Genomic DNA, 18,367 nt, shown 5'->3' with positions numbered 1-18,367 from the left:
TGATGGAGGGGCAGGCGCAGCCAGGCTCAGAGCAATGCCGTGGGCATGCAGGCGTGTGGATTCTCCCCCACTAAGTCTTTTTGAAGGAGTTGGCAAGTCAGGTCTCTGTGCCGCCCTTTCAGGGCACACCTCTACCCCAAGAGTCTCACCAAAGGCAGGCAGAGTATCTCCTTTCCTTGCAGAACTTGGAATCTGGTGGAACATTGTGTGCTGAAAGCTGGGGATCTCTGGGTTAATTTTAGCCACCTTTGTTAGCCTGCCTGATCCACACCATGGCTTGTAAAAATGAGAGCCAACACTTAACCATCAGGAGACCTTACTTAAGAATCTGATGTCAGTGGAGTGACAATACTGAAACACCTCTGTCACACCTTCCAATGCTCAGAGTCCATTGTGGAAGAGGTGGCGGAAAGAATGTAAGAGCCAAAGGAAGGGTAGGACTCCTTACAACGTGCTCCTCCAGACACAAAATGGCCTGGATGTCCATGACCTCACAGTGCCTGACACTACCTACACAAGACCATCATAATAGGAGGAAAAGACAATGACATCAAAATAAAAGAGAGACTGATTGAGAGGGGGAGGGGATATGATGGAGAGTGGAGTTGTGAAGCGGAAAGTGGAGGAAGCATTACCATGGGTTATTGTCTATAATTATGAAACTTGCCAATAAAAATAAATTACTTGGACTGGAGGGATGGCTTAGTAGTTAAGGCACTTGCCTGCAAAGTCAAAGGGTCCTGGTTCGATTCCCCAGGACCCATATAATCCCAATGCACAAGAGGGCTGGAGGCCCTGGTGCAGCCATTCTGTCTCTCTTTCTCTCTCTCTCTCTGTCTGCCTTTTTCCCTCTCTCACTCTCTCAAATAAATAAAAAAATAAATAAAAATAATTTTAAAATAAAATAAATTAAATTACTTAATTTACACTTGGGAGGCAGAGGTAGGAGGATCGCCGTGAGTCTGAGGCCACCCTGGGACTACATAGTGAATTCCAGGTCAGTGAGACCCAACCTCCAAAAACCAAAACAAAAACCAAAAAAGAAAGAAAACTGGGGCTGGCTGGAGGGATGGCTTAGCAGTTTAGGTACTAGCCTACAAAGCTAAAGGACCCAGGTTCAAATCCCCAGGACCCATGTAAGCCAGCTGCACAAGGTGGTGCATGCTTCTGGAGTTCCTTTGCAGCAGCTGAAGGCCCTGGCATGCCCATTCTCTCTCTCCCTCCCTCCCTCTCTCATAAATAAATAAAATATTTTTTAAAGGGGGGCTGGCCAGGCATGGTGGCATACTCCTTTAATCCCAGTACTTGGGAGGCAGAGGTAGGAGGATCACCATGAGTTCAAGGCCACCCTGAGACTACATAGTGAATTCCAGGTCAGCCTGGGCTACAATGAGACCTGCCTCCAAAAAAAACAAATAAAAGGGGTAGTTAAGTAGTTAAGGCACTTGCTTGTGAAACCTAAAGACGCTGGTTCAATTCCCCAGTAACTCACATAAGCCAGATGCACATGGTCATACCTGTATCTGGAGTTTGTTCTTTCTCTCTCTGTGTTTCTCATAAATAAATAAATCTGATGTCTAGAGCTGGGGAGGAGCTCGGTGGAAAAATACACTTGCCAAACACAGTTTAGATCCCTAGCACCCATGTAAAGCTAGACGCGCAGTGGCTCACATGTTTGTAGCCCCAATGTGCCTATGGCTATGGGAGGAGCAGTCAGAAGACTCCCAAAGGTCTTGGGCCGCTAAGCTGATCTTCCCAGTCTCAAACAAGGTGGAAGTGAAAAGGGATGGAGAAAGCTAGCTTTTTAAAAGCACTTTCAGAGGCTCAAAGTGAGATGTCATCCCGCAGGCCGCCCCAATGGAACTTGTGTCTGACGGGGCTGGTCTACAGCGCCCCTGCTGCCCAGTCCAGCACACTACCTAGACAGACGGCCCTGCAGGGCCTGGCCCAGGGATCCGCCCTCTAACTAAATTCACCAGCCAATTAGGTCTTCCCTTGCCTATAAAGGCTTCTTCCTGTCAAAAACTCCACCCTGCTCCACCTGCCTACCTCTCTTCACTAGGACCACTAGGATACACGAGAGTCGGCTTCCCCCACCCAGCCTCGCTGGCGGGAGGGGGGAGCATAAAACTGTTTCTTGGTTTGGATGGCTTTTCTGCTTGTCTCTGCTTCCTAGTTTGGGGTAACTTCTCTCTTTGATTACATGCATGATTTTCCTCTGCTTTCTGAATCTACCATGTGTGGGTTCTCCCCAAGTTTCCCTACACAGGCTCCTAGATTCTTTCTACTGCCAACAGCCTTATGCTCATGTCTCTTTAAAAGTCTGAGTTTTGGGGGGGCTGACGAGATGCCTTAGCGGTTAAGGTGCTTGCTTGAGAAGCCTAAGGCCCCAGGGCATACCCATTCTCCTCTCTCTCTCTCTCTCTCTCTCTCTCTCTCTCTCTCCCTCTCTCTAAAATAAATAAATCAGAAAATAAATCAGAAAAACAAATTTTTTAAAGCCAGAGGTTTAGGCTGGAGAGATGGTGTAGTGGTTAAGGCGCTTGCCTGCAAAGCCAAAGGACCCTGGTTCTACTCTCCAGGACCTATGTAAAGCCAAATGCCCAAGGTGACGCATGTGTCTGGAGTTCATTGGCCCATTCCCTCTCTTGCGATCTCTCTCTCTCTCTCTCTCTCTTTCTCAAATAAATTAATTTAATGTATTTTTAAAATACTTTTCAACCCTCAGTTTCTCACAAGTCCACATGCTTGTGGCTAAAAATCTCAATTTTCTCATTTATTTATTTGAAAGAGAGAGAGAGAATTGGCATGCCAGGGCCTGCAGCCACTGCAAATGAATTCCAGATATATGTGCCACCAAATGCATGTGGCTTACATGGGTTCTGGGGAATTGAACCTGGGTTCTTAACCTTCACAGGCAAACACCTTAACTGCTAAGCCATCTCTCCAGCCCCCTTCAACTTCTCTTAAATGAACCTTATAAACTCTGCACTGTTTCCACATGACAGTATGTTTCCTAAATCCCACAATTTTTTATTTCTCCCATTAATAAGGCCCACAATTTGTGATTTTCCCTCAATAAACTTAATACTTCATAATTTATCCTTCTTAAGTCTGTCTTTATCAATTCTTTGTTAAAAGTAGGACAGGACCCAAAATTTGGGGTTCATAAATTCTGAGTGACCCCTCCTGAGCCCCAAAATCATGCATCAGAAGGATATGACCAACACCCTGGAGTGGTCCTCCAACATTCACACATGCACCACAACGTGCATGCACACATACACACAAGAATCTGATGTCTGGGGCTGGAGAGATGGCTTAGTAGTTAAGCACTTGCCTGTGAAGCCTAAGGACCCCAGTTCGAGGCTCAATTCCCCAGACGCACGTTATCCAGATGCACAAGGGGGCGCACGTGTCTGGAGTTCGTTTGCAGTGACTGGAAGCCCTGGCGTGCCCATTCTCTCTCCCTCTTTCTCTGTCTGTCGCTCTCAAGTAAATAAAAACTAAATTTAAAAAAAAAAAAGAATCTGATGTCTTCTCACTCTTGAAAAATAAGGACCTAGAGAGATGGCCCAGTGGTTAAAGGTGTTGCAGCTGAGCTCACCCCAGCACCCTGTGCTGTCTCTCATGATCAGGAATTTGAAACTCACTCAAATCCTATACGTTGATGCACGTGACCAGATCAATTTCATGGGATCTGAAAATCTTCCCTGAATCTCTCAGGGCTCCAGCAGGAAATAGCTGATCCTGTCATGCTGGGTAACTGAGTAGAGTTCAGTAGTAGGCTTAGGAAGGTGTGGGAAAAGGTAACAAGGAGCGAATGCACAGCAGCCTGAAGACTGGTGAAGGCTACCAACTGTAGGGAGCTATCTTCACCCCACCTCTAAAGGAATGCAGGCAGGGGAAGCCGAGAGAAGGCTACTAACTGAGCTGAGGCTGGGTCACACTACAACCAGTCATTTCACACTGCAGGAAGGAAACCTGGAACAGAATCCATCAAGTGCACAATCTACCCACCCTCCAATTTCTTCTAGGGCCATCATGGGCTACACCAATTGGAAACCAGAATAGAAAAGAATCCACCCACATTGTCCTCCTAGAACACAGTCAGCAAGGAGAGATGGAAAGGACCTGAAGGAAGGCCCAATAAAAGAGAGCCAACATGTCTTATATCTAAGTGCAATTCAAAACATACACATAGGGCTGGAGAGATGGCTTAGTGGTTAAGTGCTTGCCTGTGAAGCCTAAGGACCACAGTTTGAGGCTTGATTCCCCAGGACCCATGTTAGCCAGATGCACAAGGGGGTGCATGCGTCTGGAGTTCCTTTGCAGTGGCTGGAGGCCCTGGCGTGCCCATTCTCTCTCTCTCTCTCTCTCTCTCTCTCTCTCTCCCTCCCTCTTTCTCTCTCTGTCTTCACTCTCAAATAAATAAATAAAAATGAACAAAAAAATTTTTAAAAATACACATAGAGTCCAGGTAAGATGGCTACATAGGAGTCATGCCAAACCACCCTACGGAGGGATTTAAGCAAAACCACAGCAAAATACACTCTTCTTCTGAAAAGTGAAAGTGTATAGGTTTTTATCAGCCACAGCAAAGAAGCAGAAGAGATCAAGATCTATCAGAAAAGAGGAAACCTGCCAGAATCCAGCCGAGGCGCTTGTGGCCCAGCTCTGCTCAGATCTGTGCACCATCCCAGCCCAGTGCCAAACTGCGGGAGCAGAGACCAAACACAAGGATTTACCAACCTCACCAGCCTCCTTGCAAAGTCAAGAAATTTGAAGGGGGCGGGGGTGGCTGAGAGATGGCTTAGCAGTTAAGTGCTTGCCTGTGAAGCCTAAGGACCCTGGTTCAAGGCTCAACTCCTGCATCTGGAGTTCGTTTGCAGTGGCTGGAGGCCCTGGCACACCCATTCTCTCTCTATCTGCCTCTTTCTCTGTCTGTCATTCTCAAGTAAATAAAAATAAATAGACAAAAATAAAAAAAAAAAAAAAAGAAAAGAAAATTGAAGGGGAGACTGCAGAGACCAGCTGAAGGGGATACAGGTGGGACCAGCTGAGCACTTCCAGTACAACTCCAGGCTTCCTGCACTCCCCCACCCCCCAACTGTCAGAAATGCAAACCTCTGGAGAACACATTCAGCCTCCAGGGGCAGGACACCCAGCACAGCTGATCAGAACACCAGATCCACAGCACAACACAGAGGGATCAAGGTGGACATTCAGAATCGGTGAGGTTGGAAACCACCCCAAAAAGTAATGAGGCTGACTGCCAAAAAAGCAGGTACCTAGGCCTGCACTGAAAGTGCTAATCTCTCTTTCCATGTCAGGGCAGGTTATGGGTTACATATTCGTGGTTGGCTTTACCATTTTCAATTAAGCTATATTTGCAGGTTGACCATTGTTGCCTTGATGCTTCAGATTCATAGGGCCTTTGTCTTTTTTTTTTTTTTTTCTGTCATTATTTTTTCTGTCATAGGGTCTGATTCAGACACAGGCTGATGTGGAACCCATTTCAGAACAGAAATCTCAGCCCCCCAGCTGACAGGATTAAGGGTGTACAGCAGCACATGCCCTTAGGGATTTTGGCTTTATAAGGTTATCTGTTTCAATTCCCACACTTGCGTACTCTGTGCTGGTTTTTATTGAATGTGTATAATTCCTCAGTTGAATTTTAGAACCTTGCCAGTAAATTGCTCCACCCAGCCCACTAGAATACTTCACTAGCTGGCAAACTCTACAGCTAGGATTACTTCTGAGGTTGGATTGAAGTACAAGAGCTACACGTGGCACCTTAAGCTCCTGTGAAGGTACATAAAGTTGGATTTCCAAGTCTAAGAGCACTGCAGATAATTAGAAAACCCAAGCATCAAAGCAACTCAGGTTGCAAAAATCACTACATCATAATACAAAAGAAAACATTGAATCAAGACAATACAATCCCACCAAAAATTATAAATTCATCAGAAATGACCCCCAATGAGACTGTTTTAGATGAAATGCCTGAAAAGGATTTTTAAAAAATGATTTTATCTATATTCAAGGAAATCAAAGGAATCAAAGAAGAAGACAAACTCCTGAAGGAATTCTAAGAGAACACAGGAAACCCACTTAATGAAAGAAGGAGGTCATTACAAGACATGAGTAAGGAAATAGAAATACTGAAGAAAAACCAGGCATAAATACTAGCACTGAAAAACACAGGAATTCAAATGAAAAACTCTGTGGAAAGTCTCACCAGTAGAATGGATGAAGGAAAGAAGAGAATATCTAAATTAGAAGACCAGGGGGCATATCTAATATAGTCCAACAAAGAGAAATACAAGCTAATAGGAAGGTATGAATGGGAAGTTCAAAATTTTTGGAACACTGTGAAAAGATCAAACACAACAATTCAGAGTATAACAGAAGGAGAAGAATTTCAATCCAAAGTCATAGCAGGCATTTTCAACAAAATCATAGAAGAAAACTTTCTTCAAATAGGAAAGAAATGCCAATGCACATAAAGGAAGCTTTTAGAAAACCAAACAGATAAAACCTAGAAAGAACCTCTCCTTGCCATGTTATAATTAAACTACTAAACAGGCAAATCAAGGAAAACATATTAAAAGCAATAAGAGAGAAAAAGCAAGTCACCTATAAAGGCAAGCCCATCAGGATCACAGCAGATTACTCAACACAAACTTTAAAAGCCAGAAGGGCTTGGAATGATGTATTCCAAGTTTTGAAAGATAACAACTGTCAACCAAGATTACTTTATCCTGCAAAGCTATCTATCCAAATTGAAGGAGAAACAAGGACATTCCACAACAAAAACAGGCTAAAGGAATTTATGACAACTAAGCCAGATCTACAGAAAATACTTGAAGGAATTCTTCACACTTAAGAGAAAGCAAAGCACACACATGAGGAAACAGGAAAAAATAAACCATACTCATATAACAGTTAAAACAAGAGAGTAAAAGAAAAACAGGGAGCACTACAAAACAAAAAGAATGGTGAAAATAAACACATACCTATCAATAATAACTCCTAGTAGCAATGGCCCCATTGCCCCAACCAAAAGACACAGACTTGCAGACTGGATTAAAAGGTGGGATCCTGCTGTTTGTTGCCTCCAGGAAACTCATCTCTCAATAAAAGATAGACACTGTCTTAGGATAAAAGACTAGAAAATGGTATTTCAAGCAAATGGGCCTAGGAAGCAAGCAGGGGCTACTTACCTAATATCTGACAGGATAGACTTCAAACAAACATTAGTGAGGAAAGATAAAGAAGATCCCTTTATACTGATTAAAGTAATACTCCAACAGGAAGACATTATAATCCTAAACATATAGACACCTAACATGGGGCTCCTAATTTCATCAGACAAACACTATTAGACTTAAGGTCACAGACAAGACCAAACACAACTGTAGTGGGTGTCTTCAATACCCCATTCTCATAAAAGAAAAAAAGAAAAAGAAAAAGAAATTAGAGAGTTCACAAGTAAACAATTTAATGCTTCACCTTAAGGCCTTGGAAAAAGAACAAGGCAAACCAAAAATCAGTAGACAGAAAGAAATAATAAAGATTAAAGATTAGGGCAGAGGGCTGGAGAGATGGCTTAGCAGTTAAGCACTTGCCTGTGAAGCCTAAGGACCCCAGTTCGATGCTCGGTTCCCCAGGTCCCACATTAGCTAGATGCACAAGGGGGCACACGCGTCTGGAGTTTGTTTGCAGAGGCTGGAAGCCCTGGCACACCCATTCTCTCTCTCTCCCTCTATCTGTCTTTCTCTCTGTGTCTGTTGCTCTCAAATAAATAAATAAATAATTTTTTAAAAAAGATTAGGGCAGAAATTAATGAAATAGAAAACCAAAATACCAATCCAAAGAATCAATGAAACAAAGAGTTGCTTCCTTGAAAGGATAAACAACACTGATAAACCCTTAGCAAATCAAACCAGAAGAGAAAAGAGACAAAAATTAATAAAATTAGAGATGAAAAAGATACCATTACAACAGATACCAAAACAATTCAGAAAATCATAAGGACATACTATAAGACTATATATGCCTCTAAGTTTGAAAATCTGAAAGAAATGGGTGATTTCCTTGATTCATATGACCTACCAAAATTAAATCAAAATAAGATAAACCATTTAGGTAGACATATAACAAATACAGAGATCCAAGCAGTTATCAAAAGTCTCCTAACTAAAAAAGTCCAGGGCCAGATGCATTCACTGTTGAATTTTACCAGCCCTTCATGGAAGAACTAACACCACTGTTACTCAAACTTTTCCATAAAATATAAAAGGAAGGAATTCTACCCAACCCTTTCTATGAAGCCAGCATCACCCTGATACCAAAACCAAAGACAGAAGAAAGAAAGAAACCAATCTCCCTCATGAACATAGTTGCAGAAATTCTCAACAAAATATTGGCAAATAGAATATAAGAATATATCAGAAAGATTATTCACCCTGACCAAGTAGGCTTTCTCTTAGAGATTCAGGGATGGTTCAACATATGTAAATCAATAAATGCAATATACTATATAAATGGACTGAAAGACAAAATCACATGATCATTTCAAGAGATGCAGAAAAGGCATTCAACAAAATCCAACATCCCTTCATGGTAAAAGTCCTACAGAAACTGGGAGTAGAAGAAACATATCTCAACATAATAAAAGCTATTTTTGACAAACCTACAGCCAACATAATACTAAATGGAGAAAAACGTGAAGCTTTTCCACTAAATTCAGGAACAAGACAAGGGTGTCCATTGTCCCCATTTTAATTTAATATAGTACGGGAAGTCTTAGCTATAGCAATAAGGCAATAAATACAGAAAAAAGGGATACAGCTGGGTGTGGTGGTGCACGTCTTTAATCCCAGCATTAAAGAGGCAGAAGTAGGAGTATTGCTGTGAGTTCGAGGCCACCCTGAGACTACAGAGTGAATTCCAGGTCAGCCTGGGCTAAAGTGAGACCCTACCTCAAAAAACAAAAAAAAAGGGGGGGAGGGAGATACAAATTGGAAAGAAAGAGATCAAATTATCATTATTTGCAGATGATATTATTCTATACATAATGGACCCTAAAGATTCTACCAGAAAACTGTTAGAGCTAATAAACACTTTTAGCAATGTAGTAGTATACAAAACAAATCCACAGAAATCAGTAGCTTTCCTTTATATTAGCAACAAACATGGTACTCTCTCCCATTCACAATTGCCTCAAAAATAAATAAAAATAAAGTACCTTGGAATAAACCTGACCAAAGAATTGAAGATCTCTGCAATGAGAACTTTAAAACACTCAAGCAGGGCTGGGAAAATGACTTAGCAGTTAAGTGCTCGCTTGTGAAGCCTAAGGACCTCAGTTCGAGGCTCGATTCCCCAGGTCCCATATAAGCCAGCTGAACAAGGTGGCACATGCATCTGGAGATCATTTGCAGTGGCTGGAAGCCCTGGCACTCTCATTCTATCTATCTGCCTCTTTGTCTCTGTCTGTTTGTCACTCTCAAATAATAAAAATAAACAACAACAACAAAAAATACTCAAGCAAGAAATTGTAGAAGACACTAGGAAATGGAAAGATATCCTATGTTCTTGCATTAGAAGAATCAATATTGTGAAAATGTCAATCTTACCAAGCAATCTACACATTTAATGCAATCCCCATTAAAATAGCCAAAACAATTTTGAGCAACAAAAATAAGGCTGGTATAACCATACCCAATTTTAAGCTATATTACAAAGCCATAGTAACAAAACCAGCATGGTACTGGCACAAAGACAGACACATAGATCAATGGAACAAAATAGACGACCCATATGTTAGCCCAGGCAGCTACAGCCATCTGATTTTTGACAAAAATATTCATTGGAAAAAAGGCAAGCTCTTCAAGTTGTGCTGGGAAAATGGGATATCTATATGTAGAAGGATGAAAATAGATCTTTGTCTTTCTCTGTGCACAAGAATCAAGTCCAAATGGATCAGGGACCTTAATATCAGATCTGAAACTCTGAAACTGCTAGAGGAAAAAGTAAGGGAAACCCTTCAACATATTGGCATAGGCAATGACTTTCTGAATATAACCCAAGTGCTCAGAAAGTAAAACCACTTAGCAACTGCGGGGCTCCTTCCCGCACAGGTAGTGCCGAGGGAAGGACCAGGCCTGCTGGTTCCTCCCTAGGGGTTGAGGGGATGATGAGCATTGGCCGGCTCAGAAACCTCTCCTGGCCACCGGAGACAAACCACAGAGTCGGGAGTCTTTTCCATGCAGGAACAACTCGCTTTATTACTCTGAGCAGTTGCCTATATCATGTTGGGGACGAAGGCAGGGATTTTAGGATGGGGGCAGAGGTAAGGGCCAATAGTAAACTTTAACTATTGAAATGGTAATTACAATTAACACACGGAAGTAGCAGGCCAGAAGCCATTAGGCGTCCTGCTGAGTGCTAGCTGGCCAGAGACAGGTCGCCAAACTTCAGCTAGGCTCAGGAAGTTCCACTAGGCCTCACGCCTGGGCCTTTCAGGGCCCAACAAGCAACCGCTGGGATCTCAAGAAATTACAAAGCTTTTGTACAGCAAAGGACAGTGTGAATAGAGCAAAGAGACAACCTACAAAATGGGAGAAAATCTTTGCCAGCTGCACATCTGACAGAGGATTAATATCCAGAATATACAAAGAACTCAAAAAACAAAACAATGAGAAATCAAAAAACCCAATTCAAAAATGGGTTATAAGGCCAGACATGGTGGCACATGCCTTTAATCCCAGCACTTGGGAGGTAGAAGTAGGAGGATCACTGTGAGTTTGAGGCTACCCTGAGACTCCACATCAACCTGAGCTTCAGTAAGACCATACCTAAAAAAAAAAAAAAAAAAAAAAAAGGCTATGGAACTAAATAGAGAGTTCTCAAAAGAAGAAACACAGGTGACATATAAACATCTAAAACAATGTTCTACATCCTTAGCCATCAGGGAAATGCAAATTAAAATTACTTTGAGGTTCTATCTCTCTCCTGCCAGAATGGCTATCATCAAGAAAACAAATGACAATAAATGTTGGTGCGGACACAGAAAAAGGGGAACCCTTCTACACTGTTGATGGGAATGTAGTCTGGTACAGCCATTGTGGAAATCAGTGTGGAGGTTCCTGGGACAGCTAAAAATAGATCTACCATATGACCCAGCTATAGCACTCCTAGGCATATATCCTAAGGACTCGTCTCACTACCTGAGAAATGTTTATTACCGCTCTATTTACAATAGCTAGGAAATGGAAAGATGTCCCTCAACTGATGAGTGGATAATGAAGGTGTAGCACATTTACACAATGGAGTTCTACGTAGTGGTAAAGAAAAATGAAATTAGGAAATTTGCAGGGAAATGCATGGAGCTGGAAAAGAATTATACTAAGTGAGGGAACCCAGGTCCAGAAAGCCAAGCACCCCATGTTCTCTCTCATATGTGGATCCTAGCTACAAATATAAATAAAAAAAAAAATAGACTTGTATGTGAACTGGAACCAAAAATTGTTAGCAGAGGCCAGTAAGCTAGAAAAAGGCTGTATTGGAGGGAGGAGAAGGAAGGACTTAAGGAGAAGGTATTAGATATATGTAAGTAAAAAAACAGATTACAAGGAGTGGAATGGCTTAAGTGAGGCCAGAGGAAGAGACTGAGTAAGAGAAGGTGGGGGGGGGGAGAGGGCTGAGTGATGGCTTAGCTGTTAAGGTGCTTGCGTGGGAAGCCTAAGGACCCATGTTTTGCTCTCCAGATCCCATGTAAGCCAGATGCACAAAGGTGTGGCAAACAAAAGGTCGCAAATGCCCACTAGGTGGCACAATTGTCTGGCATTAAATTACAGTGGCTGAGGCCCTGGTGCACCATTTCTCTCTCTCTCTCTCTCTGTCTCACTCACTCTTGCTTGCTTTCTCTAAAATTAAAAATAAAGAACAAAAAATTTAAAAATTTTAAGATATTCTGAATAAGACATATGAGAGCTTACTTTTTTAAATAATGGCATCCAGAAACCATAGATTGTTACTAGAAAATTTTTAATGCCAGGAATAGGATACCTTCCAGTGAGTTATTGAACAGGGAGGTCCCTGTTGCCTCCAAAACATTACAGGCTATTGCCAAGGCCCTTGGTTTCCCACAAGAAATGGATGGTAAGACACTATTGCTGAAGACTTCACATGCCTGGGCAGAAAGACCACTGAGAACCCTAGCTGGGACAGAGCTGAAAACCTTCTTCCAGTAAACTAGCCAACTGAAAACTGGAAAAAGCATTTCAAATGGGAAAGTGTGGGGGTGGGGAGGGAGGGAATTACCATGGGATATATTTTATAATCATGGAAAATATTAACAAAAATTTTTAAAAAATTAAAATTAAAAAAATTTTAAAAAATGGAAAAAGCTGCATTGTATGTAGCTCTATGGGAGACAGAAGTAATCAGCAGTGAAAATGGTGGGCACTGGAAGCCTCAAGTTTGGCTAGATAGGCCAAATTAGGAACAGGTGCAATAGTGGCATGTGTGTTCTGGGTGAAACCAACTGCTTTCTAATTGGACTGGAGGCCCGCTCTATGGGAGGACATGCATGCCTGGTACTGAAAACCTAATCAAAAGCCTGTGGCAGGGGAGGTCATGAGCCTTAGGGGTAGAAAGCCTGCTCTTTTCTGGATGAATGTATACATTATGCTCATCAAACTGCCCTACATTGTGTAAGCACTATACAATGTTCATAGTCACATATCAGTGCTACTCTCACTTTTGGTTAGAGAAGCTTCTATTTTCAGATGGTGATGACTACTGGGATGACCCAGAAGCCTGAGAAGAAGTGACCGAGGAGTGCTCAGCACTGAAACATCTCCATCACACCCTCCGAGGCTCAGGATCCATTGTGGAAGAGGTGGAAGAAACAATGTAAGAGCCAAAGTATGGGTAGAACGCCTTACAATGTATCTGTCCAGACAGAAATTAGCCTCGATATCCATGACCTTGCAGTGCCTCCCAATACCTTCATAAGACCCTCATAATAGGAGAAAAAGAAGATGACATCAAAATAAGAGAGAGACTAATGGGGAAAGGGAGGGGATATGGAGTTGTGAAGAGGAAAGTGAGGGAGGGAGGGAATTATCGTGGTTTATTGTCTGTCAGTATAGAAGTTGTCAATAAAATAAAATAAAAATACACAGAGGCCGGGCATGGTGGCACATACCTGTAATCCCAGCACTCGGGAGGCAGAGGTAGGAGGACTGCCTAGAGTTCAAGGCCACCCTGAGACTACATAGTGAATTCCAGGTCAGCCTGAGCTAGCATGAGACCCTACCTCAGAAAACCAAAAAAAAAAAGTACACATAGATATACAATTGTCTAAACAACCAAAGCAACCAGAGTGCTTTGTGAGGAAATTAGAACTATACACGCGAAATACTTAATAGGAGGCTAGGACGATGGCTCAGTGGTTAAAGAGCCTCTCGCCACTGCAAAGGAACTCCAGATGCATGTGCCATTTGGCTTGTCTGGCTCAAGCAAGTGTCTAACCACTGAGCAATCTCCCTGGCCCTGCCTCTGCTTTTCTAGCAATGCCTTTTGCTTTCCAGTCTAGTTGCTTGGGGTTAATATATCTAAAGCAGCACAGAATCTCTTTTATTTTTTAAACTTAATTTATGTTTATATTTTAAACAGTGTAGTTTTTTGTTTGTTTGTTTTGGTTTTTCGAGGTAGAGTTTTGCTCTAATCCAGGCTGACCTGGATTTCACTACTGGTAGTAATTCTTGCAATCCCTTTTTCATTAGGAACTGTAACTTCAAATGTATAGTTTTGTTTTATTTTGCTTTTCAAATGGTGATAAAGCTAAGTGTAGTGATGTACATCTTTAATCCCAGCACTCAGGAGGCAGAGGTGGGAGGATCACCATGAGTTCTAGGCTACCCTGAGACTACATAGTTAAGTCTAGGTCTGTCTGGGCTAGAATAAGACCCTATCTCAAAAAAAAAAAAAAAATTAAAAAAGAAAGAAAAAATGATGTTACAATTTGTCCCATAACTAGAAAGTTTAGGTGTGTTAGTCTGTTTTGAAGTGGGATCTCACTCTAGTTCAGGCTGACCTGGAACTCACTCTTCACCCAGACGAGCCTTGAATTTATAGTGATCTTCATTCCTCAGCCTCCAGTGCTGAGATTAGAGGCATTATGACATAACAGCACCCTGCTTTAGGGATTTAAATATATATTGATTGGTGGTTGACTGATTGCGATCATTGATACATTTGAATTTATCCTTCCACTGCAGTTTTTTACTTTTACTTATGTGTGTGTGTGTGTGTGTGTCCATGTGAGTGTGGACATGCACCCCACCCTGCACATGTGAATGTCAGAAGACAACTTTCTGGTTGGTTTGCCTTTCCATCCTGATTGAAGCAGTCTCTCTCAATACGACGATTGTTGTTATTGACGTCTGTGCTTACCCTGAGCTTCTGAGTTTCTGGAAAATCCTCTTGTCACGACCTCCTATCTCATACTTAGCATGCTGGAATTATGGAAGCTTGTGACTTTTTTTTTTTTTAAATTTGGGACCTAGGAACTGAACTCAGGTACTCAGACTTGAGAGGCAACCACTTTATCCAGTAAACCATCTATCCCCCCAGCCCCTTCCACTGTGCTTCGTTTTTTTTCACTTTTTATGCTATCTTACTCCTGACATAATCTCCCTCCTTCTTTTCATTTTTTTCCTTCTTTTTAAAATAATTTTACTTATTTGTGTGTGTATGTGAGAGAGAGTGCACACACCAGGGTCTCTTGCTGCTGCAAATGAATCTTAGATGCTTGCACCCCTTTTTGCATCTGGCTTTATATGGGTGCTGGCAAACTTTTGTAAGTAAGAGCTTTAACCACTGAGCAAATCTCTCCAGATCCAATTTTACCTTCTTTAAAAAAAAAAAAAAAAGTACTGGCTGCAGAGAAGTCTTAACAGTTAAGGCTCTTGCTTGCAAAGCCAGAGGATCCCACTTTGACTGTCCAAGATCCACGTAAGCCAGAAGCACAAACGGGTGCATGCGTCTGGAGTTTGTTTGCAATGGCAGGAGGCCCTGGTGTGCCCATTATCTCTCTTTCTCCCTCTCTCTCTCAAATAGATAATTTTTTTTTTTTTTTAAATTCTGGAGCTGGGCATGGTGGCACACGCCTTTAATCCCAGCACTTGGGAGGCAGAAGTAGGAGGATCACTGTGAGTTTGAGGACACCCTGAAACTACATAGTAAATTCCAGATCAGCTTTGCAAAACCAAAACTAAAAAAAAAAAAATTAAGTTTTGTGCATTTCCATTTGGCCCCTTTAATATCTCTACCACTGCCTTGAGTGCTTGCCCAGGCAACCCAGCTGTGTATGAGAGACATATGATTCACTCAAGAGCCCCAGGGAAATGACTGAACACTGACGTGTAAGCACACCCAGCTGAGCTCAGCACCCAGCACACTCCAGATGTGTGAGCAACAAACCAAATATAGTTATATGCCTTAGAGGCTGTGCAGCTGTTTCCCCTGGGATAGATAACTGACATTTTAGACTATTTTAAGTTTAATAATCCTCCTCTATTTTATGTACTATTGTCTAGTTGTCTTGGTTTGGATGGGTGTAAAGGCACAAATCTATAATCCCAGCACTGAGAGGGTGAGGTCGGAAAATACTGAGTTCAAAGCCAGACTGGGATGCTTAGTGAGTTCTGGGCCAGCCTGAGCTACACAATGAGGTATTTTCTCAAAAAAAGAAAGAAAGGAAGGAAGAAAGAAAGGAAAAGAAAAAAACAGGTCTAGAGAGATGGCTCAGTGGTTAAAGGCACTTGCTTGCAAAGCCTGATGGTTCAGATTTGATTCTCCAGTGCATATCACTTAACATATTCACTTAATATATTCACTTAGCATATTCAACTAGAAGTATTCATGACATCACAGTGGCTGATGTTACCTACATAGACCTGCATAATATCAGGGCAAAAAAAAAAAAAAGACATCAAAATAGAAGAAAAACTAATTGGAAAAAAGGGATTCAGTGGAGTAGAGCCACGGAAGGTTGGTGGGAGGAATTATGATTAGAGTACCCTCAGTACATGGATCAAGGTTGTCAATAAAAAGTTTTTAAATGCCATAATAAAACCTAAAACTCTATAAGCTTATTAAAATGTTTTATTAATGAGCTAGAGAGATGGCTTTGCAGTTAAGCACTTGCCTGTGAAGCCTAAGGACTCCAGTTTGAGGCTCGATTCCCCAGGACAAATGTAAGCCAGATGCACAAAGTGGTGCATTCGTCTGGAGTTCATTTGTAGTGACAGGAGGCCCTGGTATGCCCATATCCACTCTTTCACCCCCCCTCTTTCTCTCTCTCTCTCTCTCTGAAATAAATGAATAAAAGTATTAAAAAAACATTTTAAGCCAGGCGTGGTGGCACACGCCTTTAATCCCAGCACTCGGGAGGCAGAGGTAGGAGGATTGCCTTGAGTTCGAGGCCACCCTGAGAGACTCCATAGTGAATTCCAGGTCAGCCTGGGCTACAGTGAGACCCTACCTTGAAAAAAACAAAATAAATAAATAAATAAATAAATTTTTATTAAAGCCAAGCATGGTGGTGCATGTCTTTAATCCCAGCATTCAGGAGGCAGAGGTAGGAGGGTCGCTGTGAGTTCAAGGCCACCCGGAGACTACATAGTGAATTTCAGGTCAGTCTGGGCTATAGCAAGACCCCACCTCGAAAAACCAAAACAAGAAACAAAAAAAATTTATTAAAGCCGGTGTGGTGGCACATGCCTTTAATCCCAGCACTCTGGAACAAAGAGGTAGGAGAGCCACCTGAGACTACAAGCCCATCTGAGACTACACATTGAATTCCATGTCAGCCTGGGTTAGAGTGAGACCCTATCTCAAAAAAACAAAAAATAAAAATAAATTAAGTGAAAGAAAAGTTCAGGCCAGGTGTGGTAGCACTTGGGAGGCTGAGGTAGGAGGCTCGCCATGAACTCAAAGCCAGCTTGGTGATACAGAATGTGTTCTAGGTCAGTCTGGACTAGAGCAAAACCCTACCTTAAATAAACCAACAACAAGCCAGGCGTGGTGGCACACACCTTTAATCCCAGCACTCAGGAGGCAAAGGTAGGAGGATCACCATGAGTTCGAGGCCACCCTGAGACTACATAGTGAATTCCAGGTCAGCCTGGACTACAGTGAGGCCCTACCTTGAAGAAACAAGCAAACAAACAAGCAAGCAAACAAACAAACAAACAAATAAATAAACCAACAACAAGAAAAAGTTCAAGGTCATTCTCAAATACAGTGAGTTTGAGGCCAGTCTAGCTTTATGTTGTGCAAACTTTTCTTGGGGGACATGAGCAAATGTCTATACACCCTAGGTAGGGCACCAAGGACAGACCAAAGAAACAATTTCACTCAGTTATAGCTTAGTGAACCAGTAAGTGTATTGGGGTGACTTGCCAGGAGCATGAAGGACTCAAACACAGCTGTCACCACCACAAAGCCCAACCCGGCACAGGTTGACAGCTCACTGAAGCTGTGTCTCTGGACCCATGGCTAAGATTTACAGGCCGCTATGTGCAGGAGCATCTCACTCGCAGCAAACTTTTACAGGGCAGGGAAACAGCTCAGCCACCCACTTAAAGCCAGATGCACAATGTGGCACATGCATCTGGAGTTTGTTTGCAGCTAGCTGCAAGAGACCTTGGAGTGCTCATGCTCCTCTCTCTCTCTCTCTCTCTCTCTCTCTCTCTCTCTCTCTCTCTCTCTCTCCTTGTTAATAAATATAAAATATTAAAAAAAAAAAACTTTTTAGGGCTGGAGAGATGGCTTAGCAGTTAAGCGCTTGCCTGTGAAGCCTAAGGACCCCGGATCGAGGCTCGGTTCCCCAGGTCCCACGTTAGCCAGATGCACAAGGGGGCGCACGCGTCTGGAGTTCGTTTGCAGAGGCTGGAAGCCCTGGCACGCCCATTCTCTTTCTCTCCCTCTACCTGTCTTTCTCTCTGTGTCTGTCTTGCTCAAATAAATAAATAAATAGATAAATAAAATAAAATAACTTTTTACAAGTACTATAAGAGCTAGGCAATTTCCTTGGCTAGGCAGACAGAGAGAAAAAGGGCCTTGGTAGGGGCTCTATTCTAACCCAAGATGGCATAGGGTGCGGGGGTGACTCCACTTCCTTCTCCTTTCCAACCTTGGTGAATTTTCCCACTGGTGGGCTGCTTTGGTGGACTTTCTGGGTCCTGTACACTAGTGGATGCAAGCTGGGCATGATGGCACACACCTTTGATCCCAGCACTTGTTAGAAGGAGTGCTGTGAGTTCAAAGCTAGCCTGGGAGAAAA

The sequence above is a fragment of the Jaculus jaculus genome, chromosome 1, assembly GCF_020740685.1.
Source record: "Jaculus jaculus isolate mJacJac1 chromosome 1, mJacJac1.mat.Y.cur, whole genome shotgun sequence".
NCBI lineage: Eukaryota > Metazoa > Chordata > Mammalia > Rodentia > Dipodidae > Jaculus > Jaculus jaculus.
Note: the sequence above shows the minus strand (reverse complement) of the source record.